Source organism: Lutra lutra, chromosome 10, assembly GCF_902655055.1.
Source record: "Lutra lutra chromosome 10, mLutLut1.2, whole genome shotgun sequence".
NCBI classification, from domain to species: Eukaryota; Metazoa; Chordata; class Mammalia; order Carnivora; family Mustelidae; genus Lutra; species Lutra lutra.
Genome location: NC_062287.1, coordinates 12,641,669 through 12,667,622, shown reverse-complemented (window position 1 = coordinate 12,667,622; position 25,954 = coordinate 12,641,669). Strand labels below are relative to the sequence as shown.

Here is a 25,954-nt window from a genome sequence, read left to right as displayed (position 1 = left end):
GAGGAACTCAGGGAACATTTGCAGACTGACCATCTGAACACAGACTAGGCACTTCTACTGCTAGACCATTTGCTGAGGGAATGCAGGCTCTGTTTTCTTTCTTACTGCTTTGGATCTCCGGAGCCTTCAATATAGTAGGTGTTCTGTAAGTGGCTCTGCAGAAAAGAGTCTTCGGCTGAACATTTTGCCATTGAGGAGTGACTGACCACAGGAAGATTCTTCTGGGTGATGCTAGGAACTGAAGAGGGGCCCCCTTCTGTAGAATGGCTTGTGGGGAGATGTGTGGTTTGGAGGCAGAGGGGTAGACCAAACAAATCCCGCAGTGTTGCTTCTAGTCCTGGAGTTTATGGTCTACGGAAGCCGGAAGCACTTTGTTCCAGAACCCATGAGTCAGCCCCAGAGAGACCACACCCGTGGGGCCAAAGGGAGGAGGTGGAATCTTTTTCTCTCGGAGAGCTGGGCTAGCAGGCTGATTGGCTAGGGTTAATTCCCGTGAGCATTGCTGAAGTTGGGACAAACTCAATTTTAAGTTAAGTGGAAATATTTTTATTTGAGTTAATGTACATTGGATCTGGTAAACACACAGAGTATATTACTACGCACTCTGGAAATGTGCAGTCCGATCAGCAAACAGATTAGTTTTAAGTGAAAAGACACTGGCAGGCGCTTAAATTCATTGACTTGTTGAGAACGTCTAGATTTGGATACAAATGCACTGGAACGCTACATCAGTTTGGTGTCTCAGCCCATCCGCACGGAGAAACTATTGATTTTAGTTGATATGCATTGATTCCCAGAAAACAGGACGGCTTTTGAAAATGAACTTCCAGTAATTTCAGGGAGAAGCTGGCGCGTTTGTCTCCACGCGAGGCTGACTTGTTTTGTTAAACGTGTCTCTACGCCTCGAAGGAACGGAGCAGCAGACAAATATCTTCGTATGAATTAAAATGCATTGATTCTTGGAGGGAAATGATGGTCTCTGTTAAAAGCTTTTTTGGAGATGTTAGCACCCCTTCCTCCCTGCCTTCTGCTCTCCCCAAAACGGTGGCAGTTTTCAGAGCCCATCTGAAGTTGGAGGTGGTGGCGGGTGGGCAGGGTGGGGAGAGGAGGAGGGACGCCCAGCACTGCCAATCCCCTGAAGCCTGCGAGCAGGAAGCTGCTCTCCAGGGAAAGGAACAGCACTTGGGTTCAATGTTGTCCATCTCCTAACCAGACGAAGGCAGGTGCCCTGGTAGGAGCTGAGGGGAGGAGACACAGAGCTTCCATTGATAAGGAAAATAGTAACGAAGAGGAGAGGTCCGAGGGTCAGGGGTGGGATGCAGAGTTGAGGGTGCATGTGCAGTTTTGGTCTCATGGTCAGTGGCCTCTCTGTGTGGAAACAGGAAATGAGTGGGTGATAATCACCGAAAGGATGCAGGAGTGAGTTATCTCACTTTCTTACCTTCTGAACGAGCTGGACATGAACCAGAGGTATAATTTAGGCATTTCTCACCCTCATTAATGAATAGCTCCCTTGGGGTGACTAGACAGCAGGGCTAGAAAAATGATTCCAAGAGCCAGGAAGGAAGCAGTTGGCCTGGAACTTATTTTTCATGTGCTGAGACTCCCTGGATCTTCTTGGATCAGAGCCACTTGGGGCAAGTTTGAGGGTTGATCATGGACTTAACTCCTCTGTAGCCATCCCTAGCTCCTGCTCAGCCCCCCTGACCACCCCCTGACTGGGGGATTAAATCCACCTGGGGGGTATTTGTTGGCCATTGGTGGGCTAGAAAGTGCTGACCCGTTATCCAGGTAACACTGCCTATGGAAGCTAGACCTTCTCCAAGACAGAAGGGAAGACTGCTGAGAAAGACCTTGGAGGGATGGTCAACTGCAAAGCCACCTCTTTTCACCTCTGGCTGTAGTTGTTATAAATCAAGGGTCTTAGGTCTGCATCTACTAACCCCCAGACAGTAAATTCTCCCCCCTGCACCGCCCTTCACTTTCTCCTACTCCTCTTCATTCTCTTCCAGTTGTCCCTACTCTGCTTTGGAAAGGGGATCACCTGACCCAGGAAGCATAGAATCAAAGCGCTGGAAGGGATTTTATGAATCCGTCCGTCCAACCCCCATCTGGTACTTTATCCTCTGCCTCTGAAATAATCTTTGCCAAATACAGTATTGGTTTAACACCTCTGACCGTGGACTGCACATCACCTCCCATGTGTCTTTTTCAAATAGCTCCTGCCAATGCCAAGTTCCCCCTGCCCCTAACCCACCAACACCAAGAGCAAGAGCAAGAGCAAGACCAACACCAACACCAACACCAACGCCAACACCAACACCAACACCAAACCTAACTGAGCCTGCCTCAGCCTGGTGGTTCTGGTTCTGTCTTCTGGGGTGGCACCTGGATGGTCTTGTTCTTCTCCCACGTGGATGTTTATAGACATTTGTTACTCTGTCCCCATCGAGGCTTCCTTTCTCCAGGCAAAACTCCCCAGGTTCCTCAGCTGTTTCTAATATGGCATGGTTTCAGGTCCCTCCACTGTTTGTAGGACCAGCTACCTTCTTTGTGTGAGCCCCCAGTGCAAAATGAGAATGCAGGGCCCTGTGTTTGAAAATTATTAGAAATTTCAAGATGACCTTGGGACCCTTCTGAGTGATTGTACAGGTTAAACACCTATAAGGCAGCCCTGACCATAGGGGACCTCTTTTTCCAGATCTCGGTCTGCAATGTCCTTCTAAGTGATGTTCTAGGATTGGCCTGTCCAGAAGTGGAGTGACAGGAACTTTTTTCTGGATATATCCATTAGTGTTAGCGAAGCAATTGACAATCACATTAACTTTACCGGCAGTCAGAGCGTACAGGTGAGTCATGCTCAGCATAACATCTGCTCTGAAGTTGGAGGTTCGATTCATAGCTGAGGAGCCGAGCCACGCCTCTCACAGGGACAGTTGCAAGAATCCATGGTGGACTTTGTTTTGCCCATAGAATCCATCCCAGGGCTTAACCACATTATTATCTTTAGACCATTTTTCACTCATTCAATCCATAGAGAGACATTTACCAAGTGCCCACTGTGTGCTAAGACAGTAATAGGAATTGGGATACACTCTTGGATAAAACCTGACCTTGACCTTAAGGAGCTTCAGTGTAGAAAAGATATTTAAACAATCATTACATGAGAATGTCCTAATCCCTACAGATAGGGATGTACTACGGGAGCAGAAAAGATGGGAAGTCCTGGCATGCATTTGGGAAGCCAAGAAGAAGCATTTGAGATGGCTCTTAAAGGATGAGCAGAGGTTTGGTGCGTGGGAACGGGAGGTGGGAAAGCCCATCTAACCATGGCCTGCTTTCCTCCCCAGAAACTCCCACCTCTTTGCTATTGGCCGTTCTTCTAGGGCAGCACCATGGATCTCGGCCCTGGTGGTTCCTCACAGAAATCCGCAGTCTGTTCCATCTCTGGAGCCTTTCCGGCAGACCCCAGGCCTTGATGAGAAGACATTGCTGAAGTTTTTGCTGCAGTTTTAATTTCTTGACATCATCTGGGTGCGTTGGGAAAAATGAGATCTAATAATGAATGATTACAACTCTCAAGTTAAGTCTAGTTGGTTGACTAATCAATTTGGTTAAGTGAAAATCCATAGCAAATGAGTCGACCGCAGTATGACATTTCTCCATCCAATTTAAATTAAAATCACCAACCATAATAATTTCACAATTACTCAGGGAGGGCACACTGGAGACTTGACCCCCGGAGCAGAGAAATTGCAAATGCCGCAGAGGATGGGCTAAGAGTGGGGTGATGAGGAAGTCACTTGAGCTGAACTCTGCTTGAACTGCTCAGCCTCGTCAGCTTGTGGGGGCGGTGGGGCCGCAAAGGATGTGGAGCAGCTGTTTTATATTCTTGGGTGCAGCTCTGCGTCTCTTCCCCTGGGGAGGCAGGAGTTTCCAGCGTCCTGGCTAGAAAGCCCACAGGGAGCTCCTCCAACAGGAGAGCAGGTTTTCTCTTCTCTAGGTAACAGGATGAGGAAAGAGGGGGATGTTATCTTTGCATGTTAAATCCCCAAATTTAGACTATAAATTCCTGGACAGTGGATGCCATGTCTGTTTATCTTGAGTGGAGAGTGCTAAGTGGGTGTAACAGGCAATTAATAGGTTTTTGATAATGAGGGCGAGGATGACAGAGCAAAGGAAAGGATTAGATTTTATCTAATATGATAAACGTTTACTTGCTGAAAGTCCCCTTTATACCAGGCACGGTGTTAGGTACCAGGGAGTGAGAGATGGCTCAAATGTACAGCACTGCCTTCTAGGAGCTCCTAGCCTCTCGTGTAGCCTGAGATATAAACATTTAATATAAATACGAGGTCGAAAATCATTAATGTTTAGTAAGGAACTTGAAAGATAAGAATGTTTTGGATCAGGGAATTTAATGCAAACATTTTGTCTGCTGGTTCCGCCGTCTATAAAGGGCATTTATTTAGTAAGAGTACTAGCTCACAGAGTGGTCAAATGAAGGAGGTGCCTGGTACTGCTGGTGGGTCCTCAGCCATTTTCTCTCCTTTTTCAGCAATAAAGCTCCCCAATGTCAACTGAACACGTGGTGCCTGGATTCAAGACTACATTTCCCAGGATCCCTTGTGTTTGTGGTCACATGGCCAAGGTCAGGCCAATGGAATGCAAGTTCATGCAGCTTCTAGGAAGTGTTTTAAAGGGAAGGATCAGGGTCTCATCTTCCCCCTGCTTCCTGCTTCCTTCCTTCTGGCTGGAATTCAGGTGGAGTGACTGGAGCTGGAACAGTAGTCCTCTTGGAGTAGAAAGTGACTTTGGAAGTGGAGGCCATACAGGCAGAGCAGCAAGATAGAAGGAGCCTGGGTTCTGAATGCTGTGATGGGCACACCAGCCCTCAGTTCTGAACTTGGAAGTGAAAATAAACATCTGTCTTACTTAAGCCGCTTTTATTTTGGGGTAACTGTCACTCTGGGCTGAGCCCAGTTCTAATTAATTCAAGTGAACTGTTGCACAAAAGGGACTTAGAATAGTGCTTAACGTACAATAAAGGCTCAATGACTGGTGGCTCCTATTGGTATATTTGGTTCTTACTCTAAGGGAGACAGAAGACTAAGACTGCCCACTGAGCCACAGGGCATCTGCCTTATTTCCCCATGGGGACTCTTGGCTGAGACGCTCGCTCTTTTGTGTCACGGTCAAGGCTCAGCTCTGCAGCCCCTCCTCCTCCCATAGTCCACTCTTCTTATACTCTCAACTTACCACCCCCACTCCCTGACTTAAATCCCTCTGTCACCAGCTCAGCCATTACTTACAGAGTGAAGCAGCAGCGGCCCAGGAGAAGTATGGGCAGAGAGTCAGGTCCTGTGGATCAATTTGTAATTTTTCTTGTGGCAGCAAGAAGAGCACGAGCGACGTGCGCACTAAATCCCAGCACGGCGGCAGCATGGCAGCCTGTCTGGGCTTGAATTATTTATCTTTGTGTGGGGCTGGGGCTTAGGAGGAGGGGGAACACCGGGCGGATGTAAGTGCTCTCCAGCGTGGACTGTCATGGGGAGTGGGGGCAGTGGCGAGCTGGCAGCGATGTTGGTCCTGGGCACCTTGCTGTAAGAGATGACAGAGCAGTGGTCTGTATGGGCGGGCCGAGGTGCTTTCAGTTTCTGGGCAGATAAGGGTTGGAAAGTCACCCCTTTGCATTGCTGGGAACCACAGTAGAGAAATGGTGAAGTTATTAGCTCAGGAGGAACAGTTGGCTCTTTGCCTGTTGTTGGGTGCATACACTGAGAAAGCACAAGTACATATTCCATTCCCTAGAGGGGAAGGAGAAGGGAAAGTGGAGGCTCTCCTGGCTGCAGGGGGAGGTGTTATGGTTATTAGGAGTGTCACTTACCTGAAGGGAGGAGTTTGATAGACATTATTAGTGCTCACCAATATTCCAAATATCTTCCCTTTCTTGTTCACGTGGAAGAATTAATCAGTATTGTGGGGCTAGTTCTGGCTAATGGAGTGTAGCCAGAAGAGATGTGTGAGTGTTTAAGAGTTGGCAAAGAGCTGGCATGCAGTTTTCTCCATGTTTTGTCTCTCTCTCTCTCTCTCTAGAAAATCCTGAGAAATTTTTAGAAAATCCTGGTGATGTCACAATCTCTTGGAACTTACAGCAGCCTGGGTCCCTGAATGACGGTGTGGAACAGAGCCCCAGGCCCAACAGCGTTGGGTATGGAGATGAGTAAGAAGTAAAGTGATTGAAATTTTGGAATTCATGGTAATTGCAGCACAGTCTAATTGATCCTGTTGAGTGTTGCCAAAATCAAAGGGGTGGGTGGGTCCTTTCATTTCTGGTATGAGGTCAAGGTTAGTAAACCAGGAATTGGAACCTGGGTGGATCACTAGATCTTTGTGCATACAGTTCGGGCTGAGAAAAGGCCAATTATGAATGCTCATACGTAGAACTAGGGATGGGTGAGGGGGCACCAAGGTGGCTCACTAGGCTGGGCATCTGCTTTCAGTTCAGGTCATGATCCCAGGGTCCTGGGATGGAGCTTAGCAGGGAATCGCCTGTGCCCTCTCCATCTTCCCCCCCCCCACTCTCTCTCAAATAAATACATAAATAAAATCTTAAAAAAAAAATAGTGGCAGGGTCAGTTGATGAGACCTGACAATGTAGCTGGGGTAGACGTCATTGCCACTTCTGACATTCTGCTGCAATACAGGTCACAGGGGGCAGATCCCAAACCAGATCAATTCTAGAACCTTCCCCAGTCCTTATCGACTGAATTGTGTCTCCTTTCCTCAAATTCATATGTTACAGTCCTAACCCCCAGTATGACTGTATTTGGAGATAGGACCTTGAGGGAATTAGTAAGTGTTACATGACATCATAAGGGAAGAGAGACCAGAGATCTCTCTGTCTCTAGGTGCATGCAGAGAAAAGCTGTATGAGGACTCAGCGAGAAGGTGACAATGTGCAAGCTAGGAAGAGAGCTCTTCCGTGAAACCAACCCTGATGGCCCCTTGATCTTGGACTTCTGGCCTCTGGAATGGTAAGAAAAGAGATTTCTGTTTCTTAGGCCATGTAGGCCCTGGTGTTTTGTTATGGCAGCCTGAGCTGACTATTACAGATCTTGATCTAGGACTTGTTCCCCAATACTCTCTTCTCCACTCACCCCCTGGCTTTCCTGGGACCAACTTTGTATATGGAGTCAGATATTTTGAGATGGAGAGGAAAGCGATGAGAGGGGAACAATGCAGATATGAACGCCTCCTTGTGCTTCCAACAACATGCTTTTCTTTCCCATGTATTACACTAGACATCAAGTTCGGCTCTGTAAAATAGGGATAATTACCCTAGATTTACCGATTTTATTCATTTGCTCAGCAACATTCTTGGAGTACCTACTATGTGCTGGAGCACGATGCTGAGCTTTGGGGTTCAGAGTTGAAGAGGCAACAGCGCCTGTTCTCAAGTGACTGAGTGAATTGAGGACCCTAGGATAAGCTGCTAGTTCAGCAAGAAGAGGCTAGTAAAGGACTCAATCCTGGATTTTAGCTTTGTGCCTGGGCTCTTGGTAGAGAGAAGCAAAGTGGAGAAGTCTCTGTAACAGACCCTGGTCCACCAGATGGAGTCTGCTAAAACCCGAGAGGAAAGGGGACATGGGAGTCCACGATAGGCCCTGTTTTCTGCTCAGTCTCAGAACCACCTGAATCAGAACTGCCAGAATCCCCGGGAAATGCAGATGCGGCTTCCACCCAAGACCTAACGAATCGCCTCGGCTTTGTGTCCTCTGCACCTCACTGTCCCTTGTCACCTTCGCACTGATGCTAGAAGGCGAGTGTTTCTGGTGACCGCGTTTTACAGAACAGGAAACTGAGGCTCAGCGAGGCGCGATATCTTGACCAAGGTTACACAGCTGGTAAGCGACAGAGCTGGGACCCACGCTTAGGTTTGTCTGATGTCATTCTTTGTCCTGGCTTGGCCTGCGAGCGAGGCCTCGGGTTAGCGGGTAGCTTACTTCTCTAGATTGCTCACCTGTCCCAGTCCCTTGCTCCATCGGCCCCAGTGGCCCCAGACTCCCGTGCCTCTGCAGAGACACTTTTCCTGGAGGCTTCCTTCTGTGCAATCACACTACTGGGCGCCTCCAGCATCAGCCACACAACTCCCTTGACTTCTAGATCTCTCAGGACATGGGCCCTCCTTCTGCTCCCCTCCTCCCCGCCCATGCCAAACAAAATAAAACCTAACAAACAAAATCTCTTTTCATTATACTTATAGGTCTTGATATCCATTTATTTTCACTCACTAGTCATCAAACATGATCGTGCACTTATTATGTGCAGATATTGTTAAGTGCTAGAGACATCAAGAGTGCACCTAAACGGATACAGTGCCAGCCCACACAGAGTTACGGTCAAGTGCACTTCGCACATTGAATCCCGTTCTCCTCTCTCTGTACGTATCGGCCCCTCAGTGCTGTGCTGCGGGTGATAGAAGTCAGGTTTTAGAGTGGGCGGGACAATGCCCAGCGTTAGCAGGTGCTGCGTGGAATAAATAAATTAATGAAACGGGGCAAAGGGTCACGAAGGGCAAGGTGAGTACAAGAGGCACATTTCAAGGAGGTCAGGCCTTCTGCCTTCTGTTGCTGCATCCCCAGAAGATGCTAAATTGTCTAATAAATGGTTTTCCAGCCCCAGGCCCTGGAGAGGGCAGCTGACGTGCCCAAGGCCTGAGGCAGGCCCCCAGCCTAAGCCCATGGTGCGAGGATGCATTATGAATGCAAGGTGTAGGAAATAGAAACTATTAAACTCGCAGATCGGGACAAAATGCCTTTGTGCGACTGCAAAGTTGGGAAATGGTGCTAAAGCCACGCATTGCAAACCAGCCTGTGCTTGGCAGAGAGGGGCTTTTATTCTCTGGCCCCCTACGTTCCTTTAGCAGCTTTTGTGCGCAGCCCGGGAGGCCCTTCTGGGAGGAGAGAGAAATCGGTAATTTCGTGGCTGATTGGCAGACTGTCCAGAGCCAATAACGATACTTGTTTTCTTGCTGAAGTGCTCAAAACGGAGATCTTGGCTCCTCTGTTTTATCCTTCTTTCTCTTCTGGTGATCCTCCCACTTCTTTTCCATGACGGAAAGAAATGGAACCGGGACTACCTTCCTGATTCACATGGCTTCATGTGGACGCCACGGGGATCAGGCTCCCATCAGGGCAATGTGTGAAGACAGAGGCCGTTCCAGGCACCCCATTTGCTTCGGCAAAATCTACATAGATTTTCTGTGTTGCTTTGGTACCTTTGGCGAGCTCAGTGTTTACACCTCCACGAATCCATCCTGTGTCCCTGAAATGTACTATATTGTTTGTCCCAATGGAAGGATGAGGATAGGTGACTTGTCCAAGGTCACAGGGTTGTAAACCATGGCTCTGCGATTTGAAGTTAGATTTCACAGTCTGTGGTGTTTGGTTTCTTGAGTGTCCCCGGTGACGCTTTGGTATTCACGCACCCCTGCTGATTAAAGATGCCCTCTCTGGTGACTGGGGACTCTTTTTCTGGGTTCTCTAACTGGTCAATTTTAAGTCACAGAGCCATCTTGAAATCCTAACAGAAGTGTCTGGCTTGGAAACGGACTTTTTAAAAAAAAGTTTTTATTTAAATTTCAGTTAGTTGACATACAGTATAATATTAATTTCAGGCGTACAATTTCGTGATTCAACACTTCCATACAAGACCTGGTGCTCATCACAAAGGCCCTCCTTCCTCCCCATCCCCTGTTCCCCCCTCCCCGTACCTCCCTTCTGGCGACCATACGTTTGTTCTCTATAGTTAGGAGTCTGTTTCTTGGTTTGCCTCTCTCTCTCTCTTTCCCTTTGCTCATTTGTTTTGTTTCTTAAATTCCACATATGAATGGAATCATATGGTATTTCTGACTGATTTATTTACATTATTATTGCTTTCATTTATTATTGCTTAATATTATTCATTATTATTGCTAATCATACTACTGTCCCGCTCTATCCATGTCATTGTAAATGGCAAGATTTCATTCTTTTTATGGCTCAGTAATATTCCATTGTGTGTGTGTGTGTGTGTGTGTGCACCACATTTTCTTTATCCATTCATCAATCAGTGAACATTCGGGCTGTTTCCGTGAGTTGGTTACTGTAGATAATTTTGCTGTAGACATTGAGGGCATGTATTCCTTTGAATGAGTGTTTTTGTATCGTTTGGTATAAATACCTAGTAGTGTAATTGCCGGGTGGTAGGGTAGCTCTATTTTTAACTTTTTATGGAAGCTCCACACTGTTTCCCAGAGTGGCTGCACCAGCTTGCATTCCCACCAGCAGTGCCCGAGGACTCCCCTCTCTCCACATCCTCACTGACACCTGTTGTTTCCTGTGTTGTTGATTTTAACCATTTTGACAGGTAGGAGGTGGTATCTCTTTGTGGTTTTGATTTGTACAAAACTGAATGGACCTTTGAAACTATGTAGTTTACTCCCTTTCCCTTCTGCACCCATTTTACAGATCATGAAGCTTAGGCCCAGAGACTTAGGGATGGACCCAAGGCCATAGCCAACTCTAATGGCAGGCTGAGGCCAAGAACCAGTACCTTTGCTCCCTATTCAGCATTCTGTCCACTTCATCTGCAGCCTCGATCAGGACTAGGTTTGGTTGTGAGTAACAGATACCCTCCAAAACAATGGCTTCACTCCCTGATGTAAAATAAATTGGAAACAAGCAAATCAGCTTTAAAAGACGTCAGAAGAAGGTATGGCTCCATAGCGTTAGGAACCAAGACTCTCTGTCTTGCCACTTTGCCGTGTGTGGCTTCCTTCCCAAGGTCACCTCATGGTCCTAGATGGCTCCTAGAGCTCCAGCCATCACATCCAGCAGCTGCAAGGAGGAGGCCCTTCCCTTTTAGAAGATTTTCTGGAAGTTTCACACAACACTTCTGTTTCACTGGCCAGAATTTAACCTATGGCCACTCTAGTTAAATGGGAGGCTGGAAGATGTCATGTTTTAGCTGGCTGCCTAGTTAGAAGTCAGGACTTGGGTTCTACTCCTGTGAAAACAGGAGGGAGCAACTGCGGGGAAGCAAGGAGCACCTTCCGGACAGGCTCTTCATCTCTGAACTGGCTGCCAACACCGTCCTCCCAGTCCGTAGCTCTAAGAATTCCCAGCGGGAGGGAAGCTGAACCAGCAGATATTGACTAGCAGGAAAACACGTTTGTTCATTTGTTTTCCCTTCCTCTTCCAGATAAAGACTTTGCCCTTTAGCTGTGCAAGAGTGTGCATCGTGGACTTTTCCACGTCATACCACTTAGCATAGGTTTTGGTACACGTTCGGTCCGTGCCGAAGACGACATTGGTAAAGCTTTGGTGCCTTCCTGGATCTTGTAAAACACGAGGGCGGAAGCTGAGTTGACAAAGGGAGACGTGCTGGATGGGAGTGTGTCAGTATGCGTTTGCATCTTTCCAGAAGGGGAGGGGAGCCTCCACACCCAAGCGTCCTGGTATGGTTCCAGTCCTGTCTCAGGCTGAAAATGTGCGAAACACTGATTGTGCTCGTGCGCCGACTCTTCCAGCAACAAGGAGCCGAGGCTGCTTCTTTGAAAGCCTAGCGGCAGGTAGGGGCTCCGTGACACAGAGTATGAGGCAGCCTCGAGGTGGGCGAGTCCAACCACCTCCTTCTATAGACACAAAAAAACGGGGGCCCAGAGATCTTACAGGTTTGCCCGAACTTTATAGAGGTGGAATGAGGGTTCCACTCTTCTGACTCCTAAGCTAAGTCTTTTCTTCTTTTCTTCTGTACCTGTTGTCTCTCTGAAATATACAGAGTTCATATGGTTCTCTAGCCATTTTGTGGGTGAGACTATAATTTTCCCAACTAAGGACTCTGAACCTGTCTTATATTTGAAGCACCGTGCGAGGCCTTGGTGGAAGGAGGGTACAGTTGTTCCCCTAAGGAGTTGCAGTCTAGGGAGGGGTGCACATGTTTCCACAGCTAGCTGCACGGGAGGAGAGAGGAGAGAGGCACTAAGGGTTACACAGGATGTACGCGCTGATCGCTGCGCAAAGACTGGTTGCGGTGGGGATTGTGGCAGGGGTCTTTGAAGAAGAGGGAGCTTGGAGGAGGAGGTGGTCTAGATCACCTGAAGGGGACAGCTAGAGCCTGAAAGTCACAATGCTGGGGCGCCTGGGTGGCTCAGTCGGTTAAGCTTCTGCCTTTGGCTTGGGTCATGGTCTCAGGGTCCTGGGATTGAGCCCCGCATCGGGCTCTCTGCTCAGCGGGGAGCCTGCTTCCCCCTCTCTCTCTGCCTGCCTCTCTGCCTACTTGTGATCAGTCTGTCAAATAAGTACATAAAATCTAAAAAAAAAAAAAAAAAAAAAAAAAGTCGTCAAAATGCTAGCTATAACCTCCCCTCCCTGGACACTATTGCTGGAATTTGGAGTGCTCCATAGTAGGACCTGAAGCGAGTAGCCCAGAAGGGTCTCCTCTGCCTCCAGGGGAGCGTTCCAGTCCCCCTGACTTGCTGGGTACTATTCTTGGTCCTGTTTGGCCATTAAAATGCCTGAAAGGGACCCAGGCACAACCTGGTCTCACCAAGACCAGCTGAGTCAGAGTCTCTAGGAGGGGCACTCAGGAACCTATTTGAAGGTCTCTTGGTGATGCTGATGTCGACGAGGGGGCATTTTAGAGGAAGTGGCAGGAGGAGGTACAGGGCATAATCAGCTGAACTCCACAGCGGAACCTCCAAAAGGAGGAGACCAGGTAGGAGAAGTGAACCGGCAGGGACCGGATTACGCTGGACTCGCTCTTCACTGTGCAGACGAGGAGATAGAGATCCAGAGCAGTGGGGAGCTTGCCCAAGCCTGGACCACCGTGGTTCGTACCCCTACCCCTCCCAGCCCGGCCCAGAGCCAATTCATTCAGCAGGCCCCCTCCCTCTGCCAGTTGCTCAGTCCACCGCAAGGCCTCTACCCAGCAAACGAGGAGAAAAAGAGTCTTTGTGGCTGTGGGCGATGCTCTTCATTTGTGTGCAGGGGGAGGTCTGGCTGTTTCCAAGAGTGTTAATTAGGAAGTTGCCTGGTTCTCCTTTTAGTTTGTCTTTCTTCTTGCTTCTGAGATGGGCAGGCAGAGCTGGGGCTTCCGAGAAGAAGGGGCTGGTTGTGTTGATAGTGGGGGGGGAAGGTGGAGGTCATTACTCTCTACTCATGTTTGGAGGTGGGGATAGGGACGGGGCAGCGCTCCACAAGTGATGGGGCAGGGGCTGGGAGGGTGACTAAGAAGGATTGCTGGCTTCGGAGCCAGCTGAACAGAGCAAGGATGCCCCTGGGTAAAAGGGACAGCCAGCAGCTGCTGTCGGTCTGCAGTTGGTTTCTTGGTGACGGTGAAACACATTGCTTGTTCATTGTCTTCCCTTGGGGGCCGTGGAGTCCAGACTTGTCCTGTTTCTCTTCTTATACACTCCCACGAGCCCCATACTCCTTCTTGGAAGTCCTTTTTTCAGTATATCTGCAATAATTTGTTCAATGTTTGTTTCTTCTGACAAACAGGGGCCTCCTTGAGGGTCTGGCTTGTTCCCCACATAGCCCCGGCACCTTTCACAGAGCCTGGCCAGCAGCAGGCATTCCGTAAGCATCTGTAGATGGTGCCGTGGGCTCACTGCAGGGAGAAGCCCTCAACTGGGCCTTCAGGATGCGGGTTCTCGCCTGATTCTGTCCCTGATGCTCTATGGGATCGTGATCAAGTCGCTGTCTCTCGGAGCCTTGTGTTTCGCCAACAACAACAATAAATAAAGCTAAATTGCAAAGAGCATCACAATCTGTTTCTCAATATCTGAATCTTATCAGATGGGACATTGAACAGAGTTTTGGGGGGTCCCGATTCTAGTTCCAGATCCACTACTTCCTGTTGCTGCCTCAAGGGAGGTAGTGTGGGGGTCAGTCTTCTGAGTGGGTGCAAGGGACTTAGAGAGACACCTTGACCGGCCACATACTCGGATGGTTTTATTTGTGTATGGGATGGCCCCCATTTGTTTTAACTAAGGACAGAGCAAAAAGTCTATTCAAGAGAGATTTGAGACATCAGCCTGCACTCGCACAGGTCCGTCTGTGCTAACTGGGGATGAAGAAGGAGATGGTACAGCTGAAAGGAAGCAGGGTGTCTAACTTATGGGGAGGGGCGGATCAGAGCAGGTCTGACCTGGAGGAAGGGTCTGGATTACAGCCCTTGGGGGATTTTGTCTCTCATCGAGGTCAATGGCTGGCGGAGTCTGGGGACCGATTTCGGCTCCTTTGCTGATTTTCCTGATGCTACGGGTAATGGTGTTTGTGTGGGTACAGATTTGCAGCGAGCACCTGCTGAAGCCCTTGTCTTGGGAGAGGCTCTTGCAGGTTCCGGGAGCTTTGGGGAAAAGCCTGCGAGGCTAGCAGCTTGCTTTGCCCCTTCCCGTAGGGACCTGGGGTCCTCACTAGCAGAGGAACCAAGGACCCAGGTGTCCCCCCAGGCCTGCCGGGCCCCCCTCCCTCTGCCATTTTGGGGCTTATCCCTCTTGGCTCTATCGTGCCTCAGGAGGGACCCAGCCCAAATCATCTCGGCTCCAAGAGAGAAAAGGAAGAACATCTGTTAACACAAATGCTTTTCTAATTTCTTTTTAAATCTCACTCAGCATCTGCGTTAAACAAGGCTGATCGGCTTGTACAATATTTAATTTTGGAACCATTTCTAAAGGCACTTGTAAGAGGGGAGCAATGGGGAGAGCAACAGCTCCTAAATCTTTAATAGCATGCCGGTTAGGAGCTTCCGCCAGGCTCCGTCCTAATCACACAGAGGAGAAGAAGCAGAGACAGAATTTCTTAATAACAAATACCTTTGCAGCACCTCATTAAATCACTGCGTTTCAGAGACACAGCAGGACACTTGGGTGAATAAATAGTGCAATCTCCCATTCTGAAGGATTTTCACATCTGACTTATTTCTCTTGCATGTGCTCAGTTCTTTTCTCTTTCTCCCTCTCTCTCTCCCCCTCTCTCTCTTAAAAATTTCCACAAATGATTTTAGCTGATGAGTTCAATTAACAAAGACATTAGAGCAAAGTTGAAAAGCGTCTCTTTCCTCTCTCCCTTTCCCTTCGCTTGCTCTCCCCGCGCACCACCACCGCCCCTACCCCCCCAACCGTAGAGCCGGATTTTTTGTGTTTTTGCAGTTTAACAAATAGCACTGCCAAATGAGAGATGAGAGAAGGAGAGGGGGTGGGGAGGGCGAGGCTGGCTGATGGGAAAACAAAGCATTCCCTGGCTGCTGTTTATGGAGGTGGTGATACATGGAGCCTGGGAAGGGTAGGCAGCAGGCCCGGGGCTCAGAGGTGCATCCAGGCTCCTGACCACCTGTGGAGGTGGGTCCCTATCCACGGGCCACACCCAGTCTCCAGGAAGACTTGCAACAGGACAAGGCAACTGAGGAAAGCCATCCGTTTTCAGCTGCTCCTCGGTGTGACTGTGCCTGACTGCGTGCCAGGCCCTGTACTAGATGCGAGAGTTAACGCTGTCATGAAAAATTTAAGCCAAAGCGGCTCTTCCCACATCCTCCTTCCTACAGTAGAGTCAATCAATCCATTGATCAATACATCAAGATTTCAACGAAGAGGTCATAAACGGTCAGTCCAGGGACTAGCTCAAAAGCGGTTTTTGTTTGTCCTAAATACTGTTGGTTGCTTCTTTTTAAAAATAGAATCAGTTGCTCCGGTGCTGTGTTTTTAGAACTGTGATTTATGACCCCTTTGCGGGCCTCGAAATCGGTTTAGAAAGGATCCCAAGTTGCCTATTCTTACGTTTTGATTTTGGGAAAAATCTATCTCTGAGTAAGTCCCTAAGTGGTCTATTTTCTGAGTCTTTCAAGGCATGGGGGATATTTTCTCTTACTTTCATAAATAAACATTGCTCTAGGAATGGAAGTGGTGGGGGGAGGAGGACAGGGTAAGACCGAATGGAATGGGATGGAATAGACAGACACGAGAAGAAGTAAGGGGAGAGGAGAGAGAACGGTCAGCGCGTGGAGCACACGGTCAGGTGACTACTGCGGCAGGTCTGTGCTGGTTCTATGCTGGTCTGGGATCTAAAAAGCACCTCACACTGTGGGTCCCAGACAGCAAAGCTGGGAGCCTCTGTTCCCATGGGGAATGTCCAACACTCAGCACATACTCAGAGCTTCCCTTGATGTGGTCCTTGTGCAGGGTGGGGGGTGGGGTGGGGGGGCGCACACTGACGGCCCCACTTGCCCCAAGCTTCCGTGCGAAATGCACTTTCCATGTGACCTCCGAGGTGGAGCCAGCGGCAGCCAGGGATGCTGCCACCAGTGGCCAGCGGCGTCGGTGTCCTAAGCAAACGTCCCCATGGTTGGGAGCTGGCAGGCTCTCTCTCCCTTGGATTCTGCCTATTTTCCAGTTTTTGTTTCTTAGCTTCTCCTCAATTCTGTGAGCCCATCGAGCTACTTCTAATGAAGTCTTATTGCCCGCACATGTTGGCCAGGGCTGGCTTCACTGCTTGCAAGCAAGAACCTGGCCACACTTAGGAGATTTCACATGAAAGGTTGAGTTTTTAGTTTCTTTTGGGCCAGGAGCTGTGGGGAATGAATGGAAAAGAAAAGAGAAGATGTAGTTTGAGGTCTGTGTTTCTGTCTGGTAGGCCTGCGGATGGTACGTTAGTCTCCTGTGGCTGCTGAAACAAATTACTACAAGTTGGGGGCTTAGTACGATAGAAACTTAGCCCGCCACAGTGTCGGAGATCAGGAGTCTACAGTCCCGCAGGCTGTGCTGCTTCCGGGGTTCAATGAGAGGCTCTGTTCTTTGCCTCTTCTAGCTCCCGGTGGCTGCCAGGTCATTCCCGGCCTTGTGGCCACATCACCTCAGTCTACCTCTGTCTTCCCATAGAGTTACCTTTTCCCTGTAGGTCTGTGTCATTTCCCTTTGCCTCATTCTTGTAAGGACATTTGTGATGGCCTTCAGGGTCCACACTGATCATCCAGGATCTCTCTCTCTTTTTTTTTTAAGATTTTATTTATTTATTTGATAGAGATCACAAGTAGGCAGAGAGGCAGGCAGAGAGAGAGGAGGAAGAAAGCTCCCTGCTGAGCAGAGAGCCCGATGTGGGTTCGATCCCAGGACCCTGGGATCATGACCTGAGCTGAAGGCAGAGGCTTTAACCCACTAAGCCACCCAGGCGGCCCGAGGATCTCTTTATCTTGGGATCCTTAACTTTACTTCTGCACAGACCCTTTTCTCCCCTCAAATAAGGGCACACCTAGAGGTTCTGGGGATTATGAGCAGATGCATGTTTTGGGGGGCCACCTTTTGGCCCACTACAGGTGGAACTCCGCACTGTCACCCAGACAGCTACGTTCATTCCCATAGCCGCCTGGGCCTGCCAGGATGTGAGATTTTGACCCCCTGACTTAACAAATGTGTGCTCCCTGCCCAGGCACAGTGAGGAGATGCAGAAAGGCAAGGCATGCTTTCCACCCTCCATAACCTGTCTCCCTGAGCACGGGTATCCAGAGAAGCCTGGGGGCAGTGATGAGGTTTCATGGGGCTGCTGGGTCTTGTAGAGGTCTTGAAGGATTTGGGTGAGTAGCAGGGAGTGGAGACTCAGTCTCCTGGTGTGAACTGCTCCAAGTGCTGGGGAGATGGCAGTGAACAGCACAAAGTCTGTGCTATTAAGGAACACTAGGAACAAAGGCGTACGAACGTCAGACACTAGAGGTGTGATGGAGAATGGGGGTGTGAATACAGAGGGAAAGAGGGTGTTGCTATTTTCCGAGGGTGGCCTGGGAAGCCCTCTCCGATAAAGTAACATTTGAATAGAGTCCTAAAAGAAGGGAGGATGGGAATCACGTATATAGTTCTAGGAACAGCAATCCAAGCAGGAGGACAAGGATGGGCAAAGGCCCTGGGGCAGCTCCCTGCTTGGTATGTTCTGGGAGTGGCAAGAAGGCTGATGAGGCGGCTGAAAAGGATCCAGCAGGCGAGTGGTGGGAGACGAAGACCAGAACGGGGCTGCGGTCATGGGCAGGACTTTTCAAGAGCTGAGGATCAAGGGAATATTTCTTAACAAATCTTTCCAGCAGGGGATCATGAGCACAGATGAGAGGGGAAAAAAAAAAAAAAAAAAAAGGCTTCAATTTTACTAACCTCTAACTGGAGTTAGCATCTCCTTTGATTACAAATGTAGGCCCCATCCATAGCATGGAATCCGTAGTAATTCTGGCAGTACCTTGGACTTTGTCACCCATGGAAATCACAGATATTTTTACATCATATTACAGTTATTACACTTAATCTTGAAATATTGTTTTCTCCCAGCAGTACTTCAAAATCGTGTAATTAGACCCGCCACTAGAACTTATTATTTACTGCATTAATAAAAAGCTCATATATTACTATATCGCAAATTAGTTTTTAAAAAATATTTTTATAACGGCACTTCAATATAATTTACTTCCTATGTAATCCTATGTATTTTATTTTATGCATTTAAAGATGTGATTCTGGGAAGAGGTCCAAAGGCTTCACCAGACTGCCTGGGGTGTCCACGTGCACGAAAAGGGGAAGGACCTCTGTCTTCATGCCTTTCAGACGTAGCCCCGACTTTACCCTTTGGCCCCATTTCTGGCCACCCCTGACCCCCTGCCCCCATGACTCTATACTTCATCCGCACTGAGCTACAGACGGTTGCTCCAGATGTGCTCTTCCTTCCTGCGAGCCTTTGCAGATGCTGCTCATTCTGCTTTGAACACTCCTGCCCTTTGCCAACTCCCGCTGGTCCTTCGAGTCTCTGCTTTGCCGGCACTTTCTGCAGGACGCCCTCCCTGATTCCCCCCGCTGCTGTGGGAGTGTCCGCGCGCTCAGGTGGACTGTTTCCTGCTCTGTTCTTCCCTGGACCACCTGCTCCCGGAAGGCAGGGGCTCGGGGCAGCTGCCTGCAGGCTCCCCCGTGCTTAGCCCTGGGCCTGGCACGCAGCGGGGCTCAGTGTGCACAGAGTATCTGTGGGCTCCTAGAATGAATCGTCTTCCCGACTTCTGAGACCATCTTGTGATGTCTTTGGTGTTTGCTGCCTTCTGAAAATGAAGAAAGAGGGGGAGCAGTGGGTTAGTCCATGAAGGAGAAGTGCTAGAGAAAGGGGCTTGGAGATTTGGAGACAGTCCAGACTCTGCAAGGTGCAAGGGCACTGCGGGGAACAGAGGGGGCAGGGCTGCGGGGTCAGGGCCTGACGTGGTTGGTGGCGAGAGGAGGTCAGTTTCCCGTCGGTCTTCCCATCCCTCCTCCCGTCCTCTGGGGAAGAAGACCCGGAGACTTTGGTCACCAGGCTTGGTTGCAATTCCGACCATTCATACCTCAATCTCCTCTCTGAACTTGGAATTCCTCTCTGTTTTCTGCCTTGACCACCTGACCGATGTCTTGTTTCTTCAGGCAGTGTAGGGATCCCATCTTGGTAGTAAAAAAGTGAGATAGACTTGACTTTCCTCTCCAGCCCTCATGAGCTGCGTGACCTTGAGCAAGTTTCTGAGACCTTGAGAGCATCTAGTACCTGTAGGTTCCCCACTCGACTCATGCTCCTGGCAAGCCCCCATCAGGAGTGACACCTGATTTGCTTTTAGTCTCCTTGATTTTGCTCATCCTTGCCCTCTGCCCATGGGTTGGCCCTGCCCTCAAGGCCCCGCAGGCCAGCATTCTGTTGGTGGAAACCATAGTCGTCTTTCCAGGCCCAGATCGAATGCCACCTTCTTTTGCGAGGTCTGTGATGCTGTTGGCAGTGGGCATGTTATTCAACCCTTCTGTGTCCTCCCCCAACTGTAGGGAATCACTGTGGTGGTCATGGGAGCCAACATACCCAAGGATGCTTGCACCCAGTAGGAGCCTACTGCAAGCTGGCTTCCTTCCTTACCGGGGTGTTCAAAGCAGCTGTCTCTGTGCGCACGGAGACTCTGCCCTTATCTCAGTAAACACGGATGGGCACGTAGTCCTCTCTCTAAGATGTTCTGTCCCCAGGCACGTGCACTTTCTTATTCTCCAGCTTGCCTTCCTCTGGCTGTGTCCCACGCAGATCTCTTCTATAAATCTTTCAGCGCCTTCTTCATAAGCAATGAGGCTGCAGGCCCGGGTCGTATCCACATCAAAGGGCTGCTCTGGGAGCTGGATGGAGCTCTCTTCCGAGGTAGCTAAGGGACCTCTCCATTTGTCTGTGCCTTTGGGGGCAAGGCTTGGGGCTACCTGTTTTTATCTGGGCTGATGCTTTGGGCAAAGAGTAAATGCCACCAAGTGAGATTTTTAAACGCTGGTCTGGAAGAGTGGTTAGGAAGGAGGCCTGGCATTTACCAAAGGCCCTTTGGGATAGACACTTACCAGCCCTGTTTGGACCCTTGCCCTTCTCTGATCTATGTGGTAGGTATTATTTGCCCCCATTTTATAGACTAGGAAACTGAGGCTGCAGAAATTAAGGTATTTTCTCCAAGTTGCCCAGCTTGTGAGTGTCACAGCCAGGAATCAAGTTTTTTGTTGTCTGCCTTCAAAGTCTAAATCCTGCCCCTTCTGCCCCTCTTTCTGGGCACCCCTGCCCCCCACCACCAGTAAACAAGGCTAGGTTGCTGTGTCCTCATGGGCGCAGGAGTCCGGCTGGCTCATCCTGGGTGAGGTGCACAGAGACACCGCCAGGCTACACCTTTCTAACCTGCACAACAAAGGCCAGGATTTCTGTGAAGGCTACTGTCTTCAGAGAGTGAGGGGAGCATCTGGGTTCCCAACCTTGTGACCCAGGGTCCAGAGAACATACCAGGGGTGTAGAGGCATCTGGGGCCTGGGATGCTAAGCACGCCATGGAAGTAATGATGTCATTGGCCTGCCCGAGCCCTGCCCAAGCTGCTCTGGCTGGCTGGGAGCCCACAAAGCCTGGGGCACTGCCCACATGCTCTGGGAGGGGACTCTGACGTGCAGGCTAGAAGAAACCTTGGACATATTTAGCTGGACTTCTGATTACTGGTTCTTCTCAGTGGGCCCACTCACTGACTTTCCTGACTCCTCTATCCCCCCAAGTCCCCCTCTTCTGTCTTCTCCTTCTGTTCTCTTCTAGAACCTCTGTAGCTCCCCATTGTTCATTTTCGTCCCAGGACCACAGTTTGAGATTGGGCCGTATATAGTTAAGAGCATGGATTCTGGAGCCAGACCCCCGGCTGACTGCAACCCCACTGACTTACCCTGTGATGTCTATAGCCACCCTGTGCCTCATTGTCTCCATCTGTCCAATGGGGATAATAATGGTGCCAGCCTCATCGCCTCTCCCCTCTGCCCTCGTGCGTGTACCCTGTGGTCCAGCCGGCCTGGACGCTTCCTGCCACTCTTGATCAGTCTGTGCCCCACTGGTGCGCCCTCCCCTGACCAGCATCCTTCTCATTCTCTCCTGGAAAGCTCAGTGCATGTGTCTCCGCAGGAAATTCTGCCTGCGCGCTGAACCTGGTCTGTGAGCACCGTGACATCCTATGAGACACTGCATCCCTTTTCCTAGTCCCATCTTTGAGTTTGGATATGAGCCTTTGATACAGCAAGCACCCAACCCTCACATGTCAGATTAAAACCAGGGGCTCTGACAATTTACTTCTTCTACGTAAGTGCCTCTCAATGACAATTCTTCCTAATTCTTTATAATGTTATGGTGGAGAGAGCTCACTTCCATAGACAGTATCTAATCTCATCCTCAGAGCATCTCTGGGAAGAAAGTTATTAGCCCATTTGACATATGGGGGAGTGAGTATCAGAGACGTTTCCTGTGTTGCTCAAGGTCACATGGCTAGTAGACTTCTGACTCTGAATCCCAGTCTCCTTCCCCTTCCAGACATCCCCTTGCTTCTCCCGTTGTTTGGATTCAGACACGGTGAGCTCCTCACGTTGACTCAGAACATTTCAGAGCAACAACTCTTGCTCTCGATACTGATGGGGAGAGTCCTGGGTCTCTCTTTCCCCGGGCCTGAGGATTCTCTCCTCCAAGGAGCTTGAGTGAAACAATGCTGCACAGAAAGCAGATGAGGCACGTGGGTCCCCGACTACTGGGCAGTGGTTTGGAGCCACACGGATCTCAGCTTAGAACCCATGCGCTGTGCTTCCATTTCCACCTGTGTGAGATGGTTTGCTCCCAGCACCTGGGGCAGTCGTGGTGAGGGAAGGCTGGCATGTTTGTAGGTCCTCCAGCACAGTGCCTGGAGCGCCAGCAATGCCCAGGGCATAGTAGCTCATAATAAGAGTTAAAGGTGAGGAATTACTTTGCTCCAGGGACTCTATTACTTTCCACGCTTGTCTCCTTTATTCCTCCCTATGGTCCCTTGCAATAAGGTCACTCCCTCTCTGCCCCCTTTCTGACAGAGGAGGAAGCAGAGGCTCAGCTTGGTACGGAGCAGTCATCGTTTTTAAACAAGGCCACATGCAGGGCTGTGCCTGTTTGCTCATGGAGGCCTCCCTGGCTTCTATGCCTGGATACAGGGCCCACAGTTAGAGGCTATAGATGGAAATTGTATTATATGATTGTGGTGCCAGCAACCAAATCTGGAGGATGGTTTTGACAAGCTTAGCCTGCCAACGTGGGGTCGGAAGTTTGAGCTTGGGAATGTGTTGCTAGGGCTGCGATATGGGTGCAGGGAGGGAGGCTGGTGCTGGGCTGTGGCCACTGCAGGACCACAGAGCGGGGAGGGGAGAAGCCCCTTTTCTAGGTGCCTCCAGCCCCTTTTCTAGGCACCGGGACTGGAGGCAGAGCCCTGGGCCCACTGGGCCTGTGGTGCCCACGAGGATGCCGTGATGGATGGACTCAGCCAGAGTACTCTCCTGGGTCCCAGCACCGGCCCTCCAACTACCAGTCAGCGGGGACCTGAGTCCCACTGAGCTGCTGGCCCCAGGCAAAGACAGACACTTTGTGCAAACAATGCCTCCTCCCTGGGGGCTCCTATCTCCCTGGGCATCCTCTGAAAGAAACAGTGTGGAGCAGAGAACCAGCAAGGCCAGACCTGCAGAGGCCGTCTGCCTAGGGCGGCCCTACCAGGGACAACCCTGGCCAGTCCTGCTCAGTCCCACTTGGATCAGGAGGCCTCTGTGGGCTCCCTCCTTTCACCCAGCTCAGGAGCGGTGAGGAGACCATCAGAGGTGACACTGGTTGGTGGTCTGGATAGAAAACTAAAGACACGAAGGCTGTTCTGGCTCTGGGTCCATGTCCTCAACACTGACCTCCCTCCAACCCCATAATACGATGGTCCACTTCTTTCAAGGACTTAGTGAAGTCTAGCCCTGGAGAGCCCTCAGAATTGCCCGGAGGACCCTCTGTGTGAATTTAAAACAGTGCTGTGGCTCAGGCACTTTTCTGTGGACTTGGCCACAGAGGATGACTTTGGGAGGCTGGGGTGAAGACAGCTTAGAGGGTGTCACCTGTGCTGGGATGCAAGGCTCAGTGAATGGGAAGGAGCTGAGACTTCAGCCCTGACTTGTCCCCTTGGGAAGTTCACATTCACAGCCTGGTCTACAAGGATTTGATAGCAACCAGGTTTCAGCAACTACCAGCCTCCCCTCCTGCCCACCTTGCAGCCATGTTGGTTCCTTTGGCCGATCCTATCTAGGAGCTTTTCGCATTGGCAGCTCTCGCTCCCTGGAACATTCTTTCTGTTCCGACCAGGTAACTGCCACGCACCCCGTTGTTCTACATGTAAATGTTACCTCCTGAGGGTAGCCCTCCCTGACCTCTCAGGTTGACCCCATGTATGCTCTTGCGACAAATTGCATACAATCGTCATTAATTGTGTATTTGCCCCCCCCTTCCACTTCTGGTGTGGAAGCAACATGAAGGCCAGGACGATTTTGTTTACTGTAGTATCTCCAGCATCGGGAGCAGTGCCTGACACATGACGGGCACTCAATAAATCAGTATTGATTGTGTGAGCGAAAGGCCTTTCCCTGGTTTACTGACTCTCTAGGAAGCTCGGGGTGAGGTGTGGTCACAGCACTTTCCAAAGGGCAAGTGCCCACCACAGAGAAACGGCTCATCCGGGCACCTGGCATAGGATGAAGTTCTGTGTCCCTCCTGTCTGCCCCGGAGCGCCCACACGTTCAGACTCGAGCCAGCGGCCTGCAAATTCTTTCATCTTTCCCATGATTCTTTGCCCTTTGCTTGCTCACCCGTGTCCTGGGGAAGAAGGTTCTGGCTCTCTATGCACCGAGCTTAGGAAAACACAGCATCGGCACCACCTTATCTTTTATTTTTAACCAGCAATTAATCTTGCTTCCGGCAGATTCTTTTCAGTGAGGGGCCTGTAGGCCAGGGCTGATTTGCATGCTTGGCTCTGCCCTCGGGAGCCAAGTGTCTCAGATGGTCACCTGAGATACAGAGACTCTTCCTGACCCCTTCTGGTTTCTCTCTTCTACGTACAAAGTCAGAATGCAGGTGCTGATTACAAAAGGCAACGTCCCAGGTGAGGTGAAGGATCTCAGAAGCAAGAGGGTAGAGAGATGGGGAGTGCCCCCGTGGGAGCAGAGGGCCAGGCCTGAGGTCCCAGCCGTCCTCCCTGTGATCTAGACTTGGCTATGGAGCTATATCCAGCTCTTCTCCCTTCTTCTAAATATGCCACAGGCTCTGCTTACACTATTTTTTTTTTTTAATTTGCTCTTTTGACTAACATTTATTGAGCACTTACTTAGGTAAGTGCGTGGTTCTAGAAGCTTCAGTTGGGGTGGGATGACAAATGGGCTTCCAAGGCATTAGCCAGCCTTTGCCTTGCTTCAAAGTCACAATCTGGGGTGAGAATAAAAGATTCCGTGATCAGTATCTATAATTGATGCGGGGAGAGGAGATCTAGTTAATGTGGCTAGAGACTTGTCAGGGAAGGCTTCATGGAGCTTGTTGTCCGCACTGCGTCTCTGCAAGCCGAGACCTTGCGGGGATAGGCACGTTCCAGGTAGAGGGAACAGCGCTTGTGAAGGTATGGAGGCCAGAAGGTGGACAACGAACTTGAGAAAGAGCCTCCTGAATGTGGCTAGAATCTAGATCTCGTGACAGCACGCGGTGAAGGATGAGGTGGGGAAGACAGGTGTCTGCCGGTTTGAAAAGCTCAGGATCACTCTGGAATCTCTACATGCTGCCTTTCTCTTTAAATAGCCTGAAGGGTCTTGAGGGGAGGCACCTCTGACGGAAGGCTGCGGTTGTGGTTGTGGCCGTGGCCCTGCCTTCCAGTTCCAGGCCGGGGCCTGCGTCGTGGCCAGAGGAGGAGTCCGAGGCTGGCCGGGCTGGGAGGCAGGGCCACCTGGAGCCAGAGAGGATCCTCCCACGTGGAGTCTGAAAGGAAGCATCTTGCAGCTCTGTCTAATTACAGGGTAAGTGAGCGGGCCTCCCTCCTGGTTAATTTGCTATGTGCCTTTATTGCCAGCAGAAGACAGATGACTCACAGAGGGTATGCCATATAGGCCTGCCAGTAATTGTCTTTATGACTTCATGAGCCTTTTATGGCCCCCGCTGGGAAAGGTGTTTTATTTTTCTTCTTTTAATTCTCCATTTTCAGTCGGTAAATAACCAACTTCCTGGGAGCAGGAGGACTGTCAAGTTCAGGATCGAGGTGAGACACTCCCAACAAGAGGGGCCGTGGCTGTAGAAGTCACGGCCGGGACGGGGAGCCGGGCGCAAACGCAGGGGACGAGGTGCCTGACTCACCCAAGAGTACATGGGGTGGATAATCCCCAACAGTGATTAATATATACATCATCAAAATTTAAAAGTGAATAAATGTTTCTTTTCAGCAGATTTACTTTCTCAATGATGCTTGGCTTAGATTAATGATAATGTGAGTTTATGTTTCCAAAGTACACACAGATTGCTGCGCTTGGAGGGTTGTGGGGAGGAGGTGGGAATGGGTGGGCAGGGAGGGGACGTGGGGTGGCCGCAAAGAGCGCTGT

At 50.1% G+C, this 25,954-nt stretch overlaps 2 long non-coding RNA genes across 3 annotated transcripts; one reads left to right on the top strand and one right to left on the bottom strand.

Moving 5' to 3' along the window:
* Positions 1-4,363: 4,363 nt before the first annotated feature.
* LOC125079318 (uncharacterized) lies at positions 4,364-6,069 on the bottom strand. 2 transcript variants are annotated; one of them, XR_007121087.1, is made up of 3 exons: positions 5,888-6,069; positions 5,313-5,460; positions 4,364-4,905 (listed from the first exon to the last, which is right to left on the bottom strand). It is a non-coding gene; the product is annotated as an uncharacterized LOC125079318 (long non-coding RNA). The 2 variants fall into 2 exon arrangements; XR_007121086.1 differs by having other exon boundaries at positions 5,313-5,361.
* A 139-nt stretch (positions 6,070-6,208) lies between these two features.
* Positions 6,209-25,732, top strand: LOC125080115 (uncharacterized). The gene is made up of 4 exons (XR_007121212.1): positions 6,209-6,259; positions 6,912-7,037; positions 25,239-25,378; positions 25,564-25,732. It is a non-coding gene; the product is annotated as an uncharacterized LOC125080115 (long non-coding RNA).
* Positions 25,733-25,954: the final 222 nt, after the last annotated feature.